This window comes from Equus przewalskii, unplaced genomic scaffold, assembly GCF_037783145.1.
Source record: "Equus przewalskii isolate Varuska unplaced genomic scaffold, EquPr2 ChrUn-12, whole genome shotgun sequence".
In the NCBI taxonomy this organism is placed as follows: domain Eukaryota; kingdom Metazoa; phylum Chordata; class Mammalia; order Perissodactyla; family Equidae; genus Equus; species Equus przewalskii.
Window position 1 is genome coordinate 567,816 of NW_027228749.1, and position 13,895 is coordinate 581,710.

The 13,895-nt window shown below is 43.4% G+C and overlaps 4 non-coding genes across 4 annotated transcripts; 1 reads left to right on the forward strand and 3 right to left on the reverse strand.

Moving 5' to 3' along the window:
* Window positions 1–1,081: 1,081 nt before the first annotated feature.
* Window positions 1,082–1,155, forward strand: TRNAN-GUU (transfer RNA asparagine (anticodon GUU)). The gene has a single exon. It is a non-coding gene; the product is annotated as a tRNA-Asn (tRNA).
* Window positions 1,156–11,712: 10,557 nt separating this feature from the next.
* TRNAK-CUU (transfer RNA lysine (anticodon CUU)) lies at window positions 11,713–11,785 on the reverse strand. Its single transcript has one exon. It is a non-coding gene; the product is annotated as a tRNA-Lys (tRNA).
* A 1,036-nt stretch (window positions 11,786–12,821) lies between these two features.
* TRNAH-GUG (transfer RNA histidin (anticodon GUG)) lies at window positions 12,822–12,893 on the reverse strand. Its single transcript has one exon. It is a non-coding gene; the product is annotated as a tRNA-His (tRNA).
* A 926-nt stretch (window positions 12,894–13,819) lies between these two features.
* TRNAG-UCC (transfer RNA glycine (anticodon UCC)) lies at window positions 13,820–13,891 on the reverse strand. The gene has a single exon. It is a non-coding gene; the product is annotated as a tRNA-Gly (tRNA).
* Between the last annotated feature and the right edge of the window lie 4 nt (window positions 13,892–13,895).

Here is a 13,895-nt window from a genome sequence, read left to right on the forward strand (position 1 = left end):
TCGCCCACCTGCTCCGAGATCTGGACTCGAGAAGTCGTCAGGTCTTAAGGGTGACATCTCGAGGCGTTGCTGTCTTTAACTAAGCATTTCAAAGATGAACATCCGTCATTCGGATTCAAAACCATCAACCGTACACGATCACGGTCTTCACTTTGACCGACAGAGGGGGCAGGGGGAGGGTGATCGAAGCTATTTAACGAAAATAGGCATTTTCCGTTTTCTGTTGGCCTTTTTCTTTAGTAGCCAGAGCGCTCGCTCGCTCTCTCCCCACCCCTCACCAGGCTGCCCCCCGCCCCAACTCGCTTTCTTCTCCTCTTCTTCAGCTTTCCCACCCCCACCGCCACCCCCACCCCCAGGACAGACGACCCCAGGCTGAGGCTGCGTGGGCGTCCACGGCGGGGAGCTCAGTTCAGCCACGGTGCGCACGTGTCCAAAGTCAGGGCCTTTGCAGTGATCTGAATCAGCTCCGGGAACAAAAGCGCGCCTGTACGAGAAACCTTTCCCGTCTTCCCATTCCACAGTTCCTAATGGGACTAAATGCTTAAAGCCCACGCTGGAATTCTTGGTTCCCCTAGGACCCTGCGGCGGAATGCATTCCTTCACCGAGCATTAATTGGGCGCCTACTAGGTGCCAGGCCCTGCTCTGGGGGACGGGCTGCATCGCGAGCAATTCCCAGGTCCCGCCCGGTGGAGTCCACATCCAGAAGCATCGAGAGCGGGCAGCGCGGCGGGGGCACAGCCGGTTCGTGTCCTTCGCACGCGCGCCCCCCGGGTCCTGCAGGACTTGCTGTGAGCGCGACGGGTGACGGGAGCTAAGAATGGGAAAGCGGATGACTTCAGCCAGAGACGTTGTCACCTCGAGCCAGGAGACAAGGCCGTAGATGTGGCGTTCGGCCGTCAGAGTCCGCCAGCTGACTCTGGCCGGGTATGAATGTCCAAACGTGCCCAATGACACAACTCTGAGCCTCAGCGTCTCCTGCGTTCCTGGTTTTTGGAATGCGAGAATCTGAGGACGGCCCCAGCCAGAGGCTGAAAAGCAATTTCTGGGACCAGGAAAAAGTTTAGGAACCAAAATTTCCGTGTCTCTGTGGCGCAATCGGTTAGCGCGTTCGGCTGTTAACCGAAAGGTTGGTGGTTCGAGCCCACCCAGGGACGGTATGTTTTACTTTACCGGAATCCTTTCCAGCTACTTGCTATTTTAGATTACCTGTTACCGACCTTATCCTCAGAGACTTCTGGACCTCTATCCGCTTTAAATCAGACTCCGAAATATGCTGCCCGAAGACTCAAGTTCCGTAAAAGTGCCTAAGAGAAGGAATTTTTCCAATAGAGCCCCCGACTGCGGCTTCAGAGCTCACTTATCCCAGAGCCACTGCACAGATTCTCTCGCTTCCTGAACCTGAGTTTTTACAACTTCTCAGCCTGGAACCTGAAAATCCCAAGAAAGGAGAACAACAAAACCTCAGTCTTCACTTGTAGTGAAGCCTCAAGTTCTGGGTGGAAATGTTGGTTCTTCCACCACGTGACTTCCAAGAAGTTATTGAATTTTCTGTGCCTCAGTTTCTTCGTCTATAAAAGTGGGCAAATAGGAGTACTTCCTTCATGGGTTAATCTAAATTTGAATGAGATATGCACATAAAGCATTTGAAGACTTAATAAATGCTCATTAAACATTAGCTGCTATAATTCTTTTCAGTGGCATCTCATCACCATTTTCATTATTTACCTCGTCCTTTTATACACCTGCATATCCTTTTATGGTATGGATGGATCATTATATGTTTAAACCTTCTTCAGTTGGTGGGCATGACATTGGTTCTAATGTTTATTAGAACTATAAATGGTTCTTCAGAGAACATCCTTATCCAAATATCCTTCTCACTTGTGCTAGAATTTTCCTAAAATAGAGTCCTGGAAGTGGACTTGCCTGATGAAAGTATTTGTGCATTTCTAACTTTGCTAATTCCTGACTAATTACCCTCCAAAGAAGTTGTACCTAGTCATATTCCCACATTCTCAGAGAATGCTCTTTTCTTGGCAATCCTGTCTGACATTAATAGCAGTACAAACCCATCTTTTGCTTGGTGAATGTTATTACTTGTTGGTTTCACACGTCGCTCTGAATTCTGTAGGTGAGAGGCTGGGGCTGTGCAGGTCTCCCTTGTTCTCCTGAGCCCTGGGACTTCTGGGGAAGTAGTTTACAAGGTCGGATTCACTTGACTGTAGAGGTGCTGTTCCCAGTGTTCCTGTGACAGAGAGCCCAGGCTTCTGCTGCTGAAGAACCCGGAACTCACCCTCCAGAGTGGCACCTTCATGGTTGATTTTGAGTCAAATAAAAATTAGAAAGGGGAGACTTTTAAATTTTTCATCAGACTGAGACTTTACACAATGGATCTTTTCTTATTTTCTGTGGCAACAAGAGGAGAGATTGCATTCTCAGGACTTTATTTGGGGGAACTGAATAACAGTGGTCATTCTATTGCTCTTGAGGAATTGTATGGTCTATGCTGGTATGCGATATTTGCTAGAAAACCTTGTCTGGTGAGCTGAGGTGGACAAGTAGCTAAAGAAAACTTCTCACAGAAAGTAGAAACAGAGGATGCATTCACAAATAGATTTGCCTAGAGTAAAGTCTCATTTTGACCATTTCACAGGTTTGGGTCATGTCCTAGCTTAGGTTGTTATAACAAAATGCCAAAGACTGGGTGGCTTAAACAACAGACATTTGTCTCTCCAAGTTCTCACAGCTGAAAAGTCCAAAATCAAGGTGCCAGCAGACTCAGTTCTTGGCGAAGGTCCTCTTCCTGGCTTGCAGAAGGCAGCCGTCTCACTGTATCCTCACTTGGCAGAGGGAGGAAGCTCTGGTATCTCTTCTGTTTTTATAAGGACACTAATCAGTAATCCCTTCATGGGGGCTTCACCCTCATGACTTCATCTAAACCTAATTACCTCTCAAAGGCTCCACTTCCTAATACCATCACATTAGGAGTTAGGGCTTCAGCATATGAATGAGAGGGACGCAAACATTCAGTCCATAACAGGTGGTAACATAAAGAGACATTCCTCTAGTGTATAAAATGCCCTCCGTGACCAGATTGCACGGACTGGGGAACAGTCACGTGAAGGTAGGAGCAGAACCTGTCCTGTACTTCTTTGATCTTTTCCTCCTAGAGGGATTGTGTGTGTGTGTGTGTGTGTGTGTGTGTGTGTGTGTGTGTGTGTGTATGTGCATGCACTCGAGTGCCTGACGACAGAAAAGCAAGGGATTATAGAAAAGTACATGCAGTGAGAAAATTCTCACTTCCTCTATTCAAGCTCCAAGTTCCCAAAGGCCAAACAAATACTAACCTCATTGTTTCTAGTAAACAATTTCATTTTTAATAAATTAAGACAATTTTATTTTTTAATAAAGTCAACAAGCATGACTTTATTACTTTTATAATAAAGTACTCACCTACTTTATAAGTATATATTACAACTTCAGACAAGCCAGGCTACATTCATCTGCTGAAACTCAAACGTGTCTAAGGCTGCTGAAGCCACAGGTCAGGCCATTAACCCACAATCACAGCCCTTCCTCTGAGAGCTCAAGCAAGTAACAATTTCTATGAACTTCTTAAAGCATCACGATCCAGAAGTTCCACAGGATTTTCTTTCCTTTCTTTCTTCTCTTGTCTGTCTGCTCTGAGCTAGAAACTTGAAGGTACTAACACACACACACACACACACACTCTAAAAAAAAATCCTGCATTTTGAAATTCCAGTCACATTATTGATATTTTTGTGGAAAAGAGAATCCAGCTATGGCATGAAAAATATACACCAGTTATAGAACTTTGTTTTAATGAAATTGGAAAGCTCTGCCAAGAAAATAAGGCTCTGACAAACAAAGAGTGGAGGAAAATTTAACCTAGGGTTTAGAATGATCTGAGGGAAAGAAAGATTGAACCAAATACATATATACATATCTCCAGGGCAGACATCATATGGGTCTAAAGACGACAAACAGATATTCTCAAATAAATGAAAGAATTCAGGAAGTACAAAAGCTTTTTGAAAAATCTATTTGACACCAAAACGCAGCTAATGAAATTATTTCACAATGAAAATCTCAGGAATGATAGAACTGTACAACACAAAGCATGAACCCGAATGTAAACTATGGACTTTAGTTAATAACAATGTATCAATATCAGTTCATCAGTTGTAACAAACGTACCACACCAAAGCAAAATGTTAGTAATAGGGGGTTAGTGGAAGTGGAGGAGAGAGAATATATGGGAACTCTCTGTACTTTCTGTAAACCCAAAACTGCTCTAAGAAATGAAGTCTATTAGTTTTTAAAAAATCTCAAGAGTGAAAAGGCCATATTTGCTGGGTATTCTGCATTTGTCACTCCATATCCATTCTCACCATTATCCACACTATTATATGCCCTAGAAAGTTAATCTTTTTGAACTGCACAAAAGGACTCCTCTGCCCACTGTCTTCCTTTTGGCTAAAGTCAATGGGATGCATTGATTGGAGATAGGAGGGTGGGAATTTGAGGTCAGAGTAAATATTTTCTGCAAGCTGTAGCAGCAGTTGTGTTTGCCACCCCCCAAGGCCACAGCTATTGCTCAGTGCCACTGTACTACACTACAGCCTTAGGAACAACTACCACTTTTCCAGGTTCCAGGAACAACTCTCTCCACTTGCCCAATCAGGCCTGGTAATCGCTCTCCACTGTTGCTAGCAGTGGGATACTGCACCATCTTTTCAGTGGCTACATTCCCCTTTTAGAGCCCAGGAATCCTGAGCTGGGAGGTCCCAGGAAACCCCCTCAATCCTCACCAGGTCTAGCCTTCAGAAAGCCTCAGGGAATGTGCCACAAAATCATCTGGGAGCTCACTGCACCTCTGTTCAGCTCATTAGCAGAATAATTACACCTTTCTTCCTTCAAAAATACTAATAAAAATTTTACAGTCTTGTAGGGAAAATCCTTTCTAAGCATGACATAAAACTCAAAATCTCTAAGGGAAAGGATCAATACATTTAACTACATAAAAAGATTAAGAATTTGTATGGCAAAAAAAAAAAATCATAAACAAACAGTCAGCATGAGGCAAAGCCAAGACCTGAGTGATTCAGACCGTAAAGATACCAGTGACTTTTAGATTCAGACAGTTTATTATTTACATAGACAATAAAAGGAAGAGTAGCTGAAGGTGCAGACTTCCTGCATTCTTATCCCATAGATTAAAAGGGATGACACTGAAACAAAAAGAGTCAGTGACTACAATGCAAGTTGTGGGATACCCCATTACTGAGGAGCTAACTCTAGACTGCAACTAAGTGATTTTATAGCCTACAGCTCTACCCAGGGGAGGGGTGGCAAGGTGAGCAGAAAGCCCCATATGTCATTAGAACCTGGAAGGCAATCAGAAACTGTCCCAGGACAGTCTCCCAGGAGAGATGGGGAAGTGAATGGAGACGGTCTCATGGCAGCTCTTCACAAGGCTCCCATCCTCTCTTGCTCTGGGACACAGAGCACCTTGCGATAAGATTCAGAATAGCTGCAGTTCAAGCCTTTGCTTGCATGGCCTGTATGAATATGTACAAGTTCACCTGGGCACCACAACTGAACCATTCCCCTATGAAATTCAAAAAGACAACAAATTGAAAAACTACAACATACAAAAAACTTATTTTATTTAGTATTTATTTTTATCAAACTTATATATGCACATAGTTTAGAGAGTCAAATACTCTTATAAATCTTGTAATGAAAACCAACAGTCCCCTGACCCCTTCCTCTACTTCCTGCTTCCTAGAGGTAACTCCTTTAAATTCTTTTAATCAGTGATGGGTTGTTTATTTCCATCTCTGTAAACAAATATTGTTAATTCTTGATTTTCTGGTTTTAGGCACTTTATCTCTCTTTTATGTACTCCCTCTACAAATACCACTACATATGTACATACATACATACATACATACATACATATATACACACACACAAGCACACACACATTTCCCACTCCATCTTCCCAATTGTGATAGTTAATTTTATGTGTCAACTTGGCTAGGCCCATGTACCCAAATATTTGGTCAAACATCAGTCTAGATGTTCCTATGAAGGTATTTTTTAGAAAAGATTAAGATGTAAATCAGTAGACTTTGAGTAAAGCAGATTACTCTCCACAATGTAGGTGGGCCTCATCCCGTCAGCTGAAGGCCTTAAGAGAAAAAGACTGAGGTTCCCCAGAGAAAGGGAGAATTCTGCTTCTAGACTCTGCCTTCAGATTACAGCTACAACATGAACTCTTCTCTGAGTCTCCAGCCTATTGGCCTACCCTGAAGATTTTGGATTTCCCAACCTCTACAATCACATGAGCCAATTCCTTACAATATATTTCTCTCTCCATATATATACACATAGATACATATACATATATATATATATATACATATATATATTTATATATCCTATTGGTTCTGTTTCTCTGGAGAACCCTAATACATCAATACAAGTGTATCATAATTTTGATGAGATCAATGGCTATTTTTTTTTTCTGCTTTATCTCCCCAAACCCCTTCTGTACACAGTTGTATATCTTAGTTGCAGGTCCTTCTAGTTGTGGGATGTGGGACATCGCCTCAATGTGGCCTGACAAGTGGTGCCATGTCGGCGCCCAGGATCCAAACCCTGGGCTGCCGCAGCGGAGCGCACGAACTTAACCACTCGGCCACGGAGCCGGCCCCAATGGCTGTTATTTTAAATATATAAACTATGAACAGATAAGCCACATAATTTAACATGATCACTTTTTGTATAATATTTTTCCCCTGGCAGTAACAATTATCTCATTTTTCCATTTGCTTAGTTTTCCATGTATTTATTACTGAATTATGACCAATTTCTCCCCAGTTCTGTAAATCTCACCTCAACACATTGAAACATGCAATCAGTTTTTTTCAAGAAGTCTCTCTTGGTACATTCCTCTCTTCTCCAGTATGGACTACTTGATCTTAAGGCCTTTGCCACAGCTGTCATCATAATATCTCCCTTTACTTCACCATCATCTTGGGATTTCTGTTGCCTCTCTCTTTTGTCCGATCCCTTGCTTCATAGATTGCAAGTGGTCTTCTTTCTTTATTCATTCCTTCCTTTTGATTGTGTATATCCTCCAATTACTTCTGTAGAGAGGTTACCTGAGAACCAAACTTTGTGAGACATTGTATGTCTGAAAATGTCTATTATATACATATATGTAATTGATACTTTACTAGATAGAGAATTTTAGGTTGAAGTAATTTTCCCTCAGATATTTTTAAGGTATTGCTCCATTGTTTTCTATTTTCTAGAGTTGCTGTTGGGAAAGAAAAAACAGCCCTTGACTGCTGTCAGCTTAGAGCTGGCCTGACTCAAACACCTAGGCCCTGATAGTTTCCTGTTAAAACTAAAATATTTCACAGAACACCAAGATAAGACAAAGTCACTCTATGATCATAATGAAGCAAAGAAAGAAAAAATTACTACTTCATGATCATATCTGAGCACAAACAGAACATTATCCAAACCACAAAAATGACCAAACATCCCTCTTCCCAACTACTAATAATGACTACTGCTTCTTTACCAATTTCATATTCAGCCCTGTTCCATTCTTCGCACTTTCTAGATTAAAAAAAAAAAAATGTATAATTGCCCCACAGTTCCCGATGGTGCCTGCTGTCTCCTTTGTTGCAGTGAGCCAATAAACCAGACTTTGTTCAACTACAGGTTTGTTCCTGACGGTTTTAGAATGGAGGGCATCAACACTGTAGAGAAGGCAGATGTCATTCTCATTTTTGATTATTTGCATTAAACTGTTCTCTCATCCCCCCTCCCCAAAGCTTATAGGATCTTCTATTTATCCTGCTGTTTGAAATTTGATCATCTATTTTCATCCATTTTACTGGGACCTCAATGGGCCCTTTCAATAAAGGACTTCATATTTCTTGTGTATCATTCTAGAGATGTTTATGTATATACCAGTAAAGGTGTATATTTATTTCCTGCCACCACCATTACCCTTTTGGAACAAATGATTGCATATTGTAAGATTGTTCCTCACTTTGAAATCTTGATTTAATTTTATGTCTTAGTGAATCTAAGTTAGCTTTTGCTGTATAACAAACCATCCCAAACATATTGATTTAGAATAACAATAATTTATTATTTTGTAGTGATTCTGTGAGTTGTCTTGCAAGTTTTTCTGGTATGAGCTAATTCATTTGGGGCTGGATGGTGTAGGATAGTCTCAATCACACATGTGGAGTACAGCTGAATTAACTAGAACAGCGGGGATGGACAGATTTTCTCCGTGTGATCTCTCCAGTAAACTAACTTGGTTTTCTTCAGATCAGTGTCTTAGGATTCCAAGTGCAGCAAAAGGTGGGTGAGCCCCAATGCGCAAGCATTTTTCAAGCCTCTGCTTGTGTCAGATTGTAAAGGCAGCAACATTTAGCCAAAATAAGTCACATAGCCAATCCCAGATTCAAACAGAGAAGAAATAAACTCCTCTTGATGGGAGAAGCTGTAAAATATTACAACCATTTTCTTCAGTTGACCACACCATATTGGAATACCAACACCTTCCTCGTTCTTTTTTACAACTAGCTGGATTGTATTTAATTGTATCATTGTGCTGTCATTTATTTAGTCACCCCCAAAACTGATAGACATTTAGAGTTTCCAGTCTTTTACTTAACAAAATAATGCTCCATGAATAACTCTGTGTACATTTAATTTCACACATATGTAGGTACATCTTAGGATAAATTTCTAAATGTGAATTGCTGAAGTAAAAAAATATTTATTCAAATTTTTGATATTGTTCAAAAAGCACCCTTTAGAACATGTACCAATTTACCCTCTCATTAACAATATTCATTAACTCTCCAATATACTAAACTAAAATTTTTACCATTTCTTATAGGTGAAAAATGTATTTCAGTATAGCTTTAAATTGCATTGCTTTCATTAATAGCAAGGTTGAATGCTGTGTATCTTTTCATATGGGCATAGCCTTTCCTATTTTCTATTCTTTATATGTTTGCTACTTTTATTGGGTTGTTTGTTTATTTCTTATTGGTTTATAGTTTTGTAAATATTAGGGAAATTAGCCTTTTATATATGATGTGTGTTCTAAGAATGTAGATGTTGGATACGGTATGATAGAGTTGGTCCTGCCACAGGAAGAGAACCAGGCTTGAAAAGTTTATTACACTCACAGGTCCCAGAGAGGTAGTCACTGCATGCTGCGCAGGGCCCCACAGGAGCACAACCAGTGGGATGCTCTATGGAACAGGTCGGGAGCAGAGAGAGTGAGGACCTATGGGCGGAAGCCCTTACTGGGGTCCTAGTGGGTCTAGGGAAAGCAAACCAAAATGGGGAGAGAGGGGAAGGGAAGTGGGAAGAGAGAGGAAAAGGGAGAAGGGGGAAGAAGAGGAGGGAGGAAAGGGAAAGTTACAGCCCAGCAGTTTGGTTGGTTATCAAGGGTTTCAGCTGTTTTTGAGTGCGAGTTCACAATTAGGCAGCGAGAAGGAGGTTGATGCACAACATGAACTAAAAATAGAGGGTTTTTAACACAATGTGAGTTGCAAATATTTCCCCAAATTGTCATTTGTTTTAGGACTTTGCTTATGCAGATTCCATTTGATTTATATAGTCAAATTCATCAATATTCTCTGAATGTGCCCCACTTCGGTGGCCCAGGTTTGCCGGTTTGAATCCCGGGTGGGGACTTACACTACTCCTCAGCCATGCTGTGGCAGTAACCCACATATAAAATGGAGGAAGATTGGCACAGATGTTAGCTTAGGGCTAATTTTCCTCAGCAAAAATAATAATAATAAAATTTCTTTCAGGACTTCTGAGTTTGCATCATAGTTAGAACAATCATTTTGGTACACACACTAAGATAATAAAATAATTATTTCATGATTCTACAAAAACTTTTATATTCCTTTTTATTATTATTTAAGTCTTTGTTAATTTGGAATGAACCCTTATATAAAGGGTATGATATTCATTGACCATTATTTTTTCCCAAGCAGTAACCTAGTTATTCAAAAACTGTTCATTAGAATTATTGATTTGAGTCCCTCTTTCTAATATATTACATTTATTTATGTATTTTGGTCTATATCTGAACTCTATCCTGTCCCATTGATTGCTGACTATTCATACATGATATTTTACTGTTTTAATTATTATAATTTATGGCATTTAAAATATGCCATAGGGTTAATAAACCACATAGAGTTAATCCTTATTACTCTTTTTAAAAAACAATTTCTCTGAATATTACTGCTTGTTATTTTTCCATTTAAACTGTCCAGTTTGAATAAAAAAGAAAAAGCCTTTTAAATATTTTTATGAAAACCATGTTAAATATGGACACCAAGTTAAGGAGAGGTACCGACGTTATGACGTTTAGTTTCCTACCCAAAAACATAGTATATCTTGGTTGATAGGTGTATCCTGGCTACCCTAAAGCAGTGGTTGTCGAACTTGAGCATTTATCCAAATCACCGGAGAGCTTAAGTCAGGAATTGTCGGCCTACTCCGAGAGTTTCTGATTCAGCAGTTCCGAGGTGGGGCTTGAGAATTTGCATTTCTCCAAAGTTTCCAGGTGATGCTGATGATATTGGTCTTCGCACCACACTTTGAGAATAATTGGCTAGTGTAATGATCATCTTGGAGATGGTTGGCTGGATATACAAGGGAGACTAAAGCATATTTACAAACTTAAAAAAAAAAAAGGTAGGACTGGTAAACGATCCTTAGGGAGGGGAGGCGGACGACCTGTAAGAGGAGTTAAAAGGGAATGTCCTCACTGTTGTGGAGAAGCCTGTTGATCGGTGCCAAACTTGGCTTCCACTCACCCTGGAAACCAATTTAACCCACACCACCCATCCCAACACTGAAAGGAGATGTAGCAGGAACAAACGTAAGGCAAACAACTTCAGAGTTTGGGGTAGAACATAGTTCTCCAATGGATCAATAACTAGCTCAAAACACGTGGGCGCAGCGCTGCAGAGACGCGGCCCATACTGACGCGACGAGACTGCCGCTGTGACCTCCCCCTCTGGCCCGCTCCAGGCCTGGCTCCTCCCTCTCCCTCCTCCTCCTTCCCCTTCTCCGGGCCGTTCCGCGCCCCTTCTCCGCCTCCCCAGCTCCTTTTCCAGGTCCCGCTCTTCTTTTTCATTTCGGGACCTTCTTAAACGAGTTGTATTTTACAGCCCTTTGCGACTGATGAACGTTTCAAACCCTAGCGGAGAACATTTTAACTAGCTTAGAAGGCCCTTCAATACCTCATCCAAAATTTCCCACCTACGAGAAGAGAACGAAGATATTTCCGTCAGGTCACGTCCTCAGGCGTCTTCTCCGTGGAGCAGAGTCGGGTCAGGACGGACGCGGAGCCCCCGGCTCCCGGACTCGGTTCCGGAAGGAGTCCAGACCCAGGCGGCGGGGCGTCAGGGACTCCTGGCCTCAACAACCTGACGCGCTGGAATCCCTGGTCCAGATTCCTTATTTGTGCTGAATTTGGGGCGCGTAGAGGCGATTCTTGGAATCATTTACCAAAGTTTTAAAACAACAGTGGCCACAATGGCTATTTAAAAGCTGTTGATTCTATTGGTAGCTGACAGACTTCAAAGAGAGAAAAAGAAAAAAAACCGAAGCGCCCAACGTGGGGCTCGAACCCACGACCCTGAGATTAAGAGTCTCATGCTCTACCGACTGAGCTAGCCGGGCCCTGAAAGCGCTTTGTTTCCAAGATAGGTATAATTTCTTTCAAAGCAAGGGTGTATGGTCCAGTCACATATCAGTTGACGTCAAAAATATCTCCGAGTCTAGGATTTTGTTGCTGCAGTAGTAACTTTCTACCACGGAGGAGCCCGAGGCTTCAAGAGAATAATGGGTACTGAGCCGGGCCAGGCGGGCTTGCCCAGGACGCAGAAATAACAAGTGCTGAAATCTCGATGTTTCCAAAAATTCCTTTTGGACTGCGTCACTTTGAGAACCCGGTTTCCGGGATCCGGAGTCCTGAGAAGGAGGCGAAAGAGGGCGAGGGTACCGGGATGAGAGCCGCAAGCAGCCCCGGGGAGAAGGAGGGGTGCGGGGACGTGTGCTGCCGGGACCTTGGGGCTGCAGCCCCTATTTCCTTCTTCTTGACCCGAAACCGTTTTCTCCCCTAAACCATGAGGACCAGGGAGTGGGAGTGGGGATGCGGGTCCAGCAGGGGGTGGGAGTGGGGTTGAGGGTGAAGGACTCCACTGGGAAAATAAGTCCAATTCACTACTCATTTGGGCCAGGAGCTTGTTTTTATATACTGAAATTTTGTGTGGCCTCAGTAAGAGACCATATTCATTACGTGTAAAGGTGCCACGGAGATTTCAACTCGGATGGGATTCACGGCCTCAGGCGTACGCGCTCGCGGGAGATTTCACTCCACTCTCCTAAACGTTCATTTCCCCAATGTCTGGAAGAGGCGCTGAGTTTCGGAGTCACCAGCGAAGGGTTCTCTCCTCCGCTCAGGTGAAGGCTGAAGGAGACTCCCTCTGCAGCCTTGATCGCAGCTCCTAGGCTCTCCATACGGTCCTGAAGCGTCTCTGCCTTGGTTGGTCAGGTTTGCTAGGTCGGCGAGCCGCGGTGTGAGCTGAGCAGAGATATTCACCCAGTTCGCTGACTGCACTTGCGCGACGCTGCGTCTAGCGAAGGCGGGATTATATGAGCTTTTTTTCACCTTTAAAAGGTAAAAGTCACGCCCGCTAAAGGAGGCTGCGCTACCTGCCGTGACTCGGATTCGAACCGAGGTTGCTGCGGCCACAACGCAGAGTACTAACCACTATACGATCACGGCGCGCCACCTGCAAGGCGGCGCGCTAGTGCTGGATTTAATGGGTTTTAAAACAGAAATGCAGACCATGTGCTGCTGTTTCATCTGTTTCGGGTGATCCACATAGGGATCCACAAAATCCTAAACAAATAATTTCACTCCTCATCCTCGAAGCCCCGACACCTGAAGCTGCTTCTAAACCTAGACCCTAAACCTCGCGGGGCCGGCGCCAGCACCATCCTTTTCTCCTGGCGGAGGCGCGTCCGGCTCCTGACGACGTCTGAGAGCGGCGGCTGCACCCCAAGGACCGCGTTTCCAGTCGCCCCTCCTCCTATCACTTCTCTTTTCCCCTCCGAAAAATCAGGCTCCCGGCCCAGGGGTTCCAGTGGCAGCCCTGGAGGATTTTCCTGTTTACATCTCCAGCTTCTACCCTGGAATTGAGGTTTCTGACCCCAGAATGGTGGAACCGGAAGAGAAGCTGAGCCGGGGAGCTGCGGAAGGGGGTGACGGGCCCCCTCCTTTATTTTTTCTTGCTTCCGTCACCGCTCCAAGTAACTTCGCGCGCTCTCTCTCGGGAACTGCGGGTGTTTGGGCTACCCTCTTTATTTTGACTCCTCAATAAATCAGAGCTGCCTCCGAGAATTCAGAAAAATAAATCCGACCAGCCTTTACTTCAGAAACTTCCCTAAAGACCCCAAAAGGACTATTATCGTAAACTAGTGCGAAGCCAGCGGCCAAACGCAGCGAACACGCTTCGCTTGGGGGTGTGCAGCTATAAAAGACCTGGATGTTTGCTCTCGGGAGAGACTACCCAAGGGCTCGGAGTCTTCGGACACAAGGGTGGCCTAAGTCGGGTTTTTGTTGTTTGTTTTTTTTAACCTCTGCTTTGCGGGTCTACTCAAAGTTTTGGAGAAAAGCGAAAAAGAAAAGAAATAAAACAGGGAAAGTACTGCGTTGGCCGGGAATCGAACCCGGGTCAACTGCTTGGAAGGCAGCTATGCTCACCACTATACCACCAACGCACAC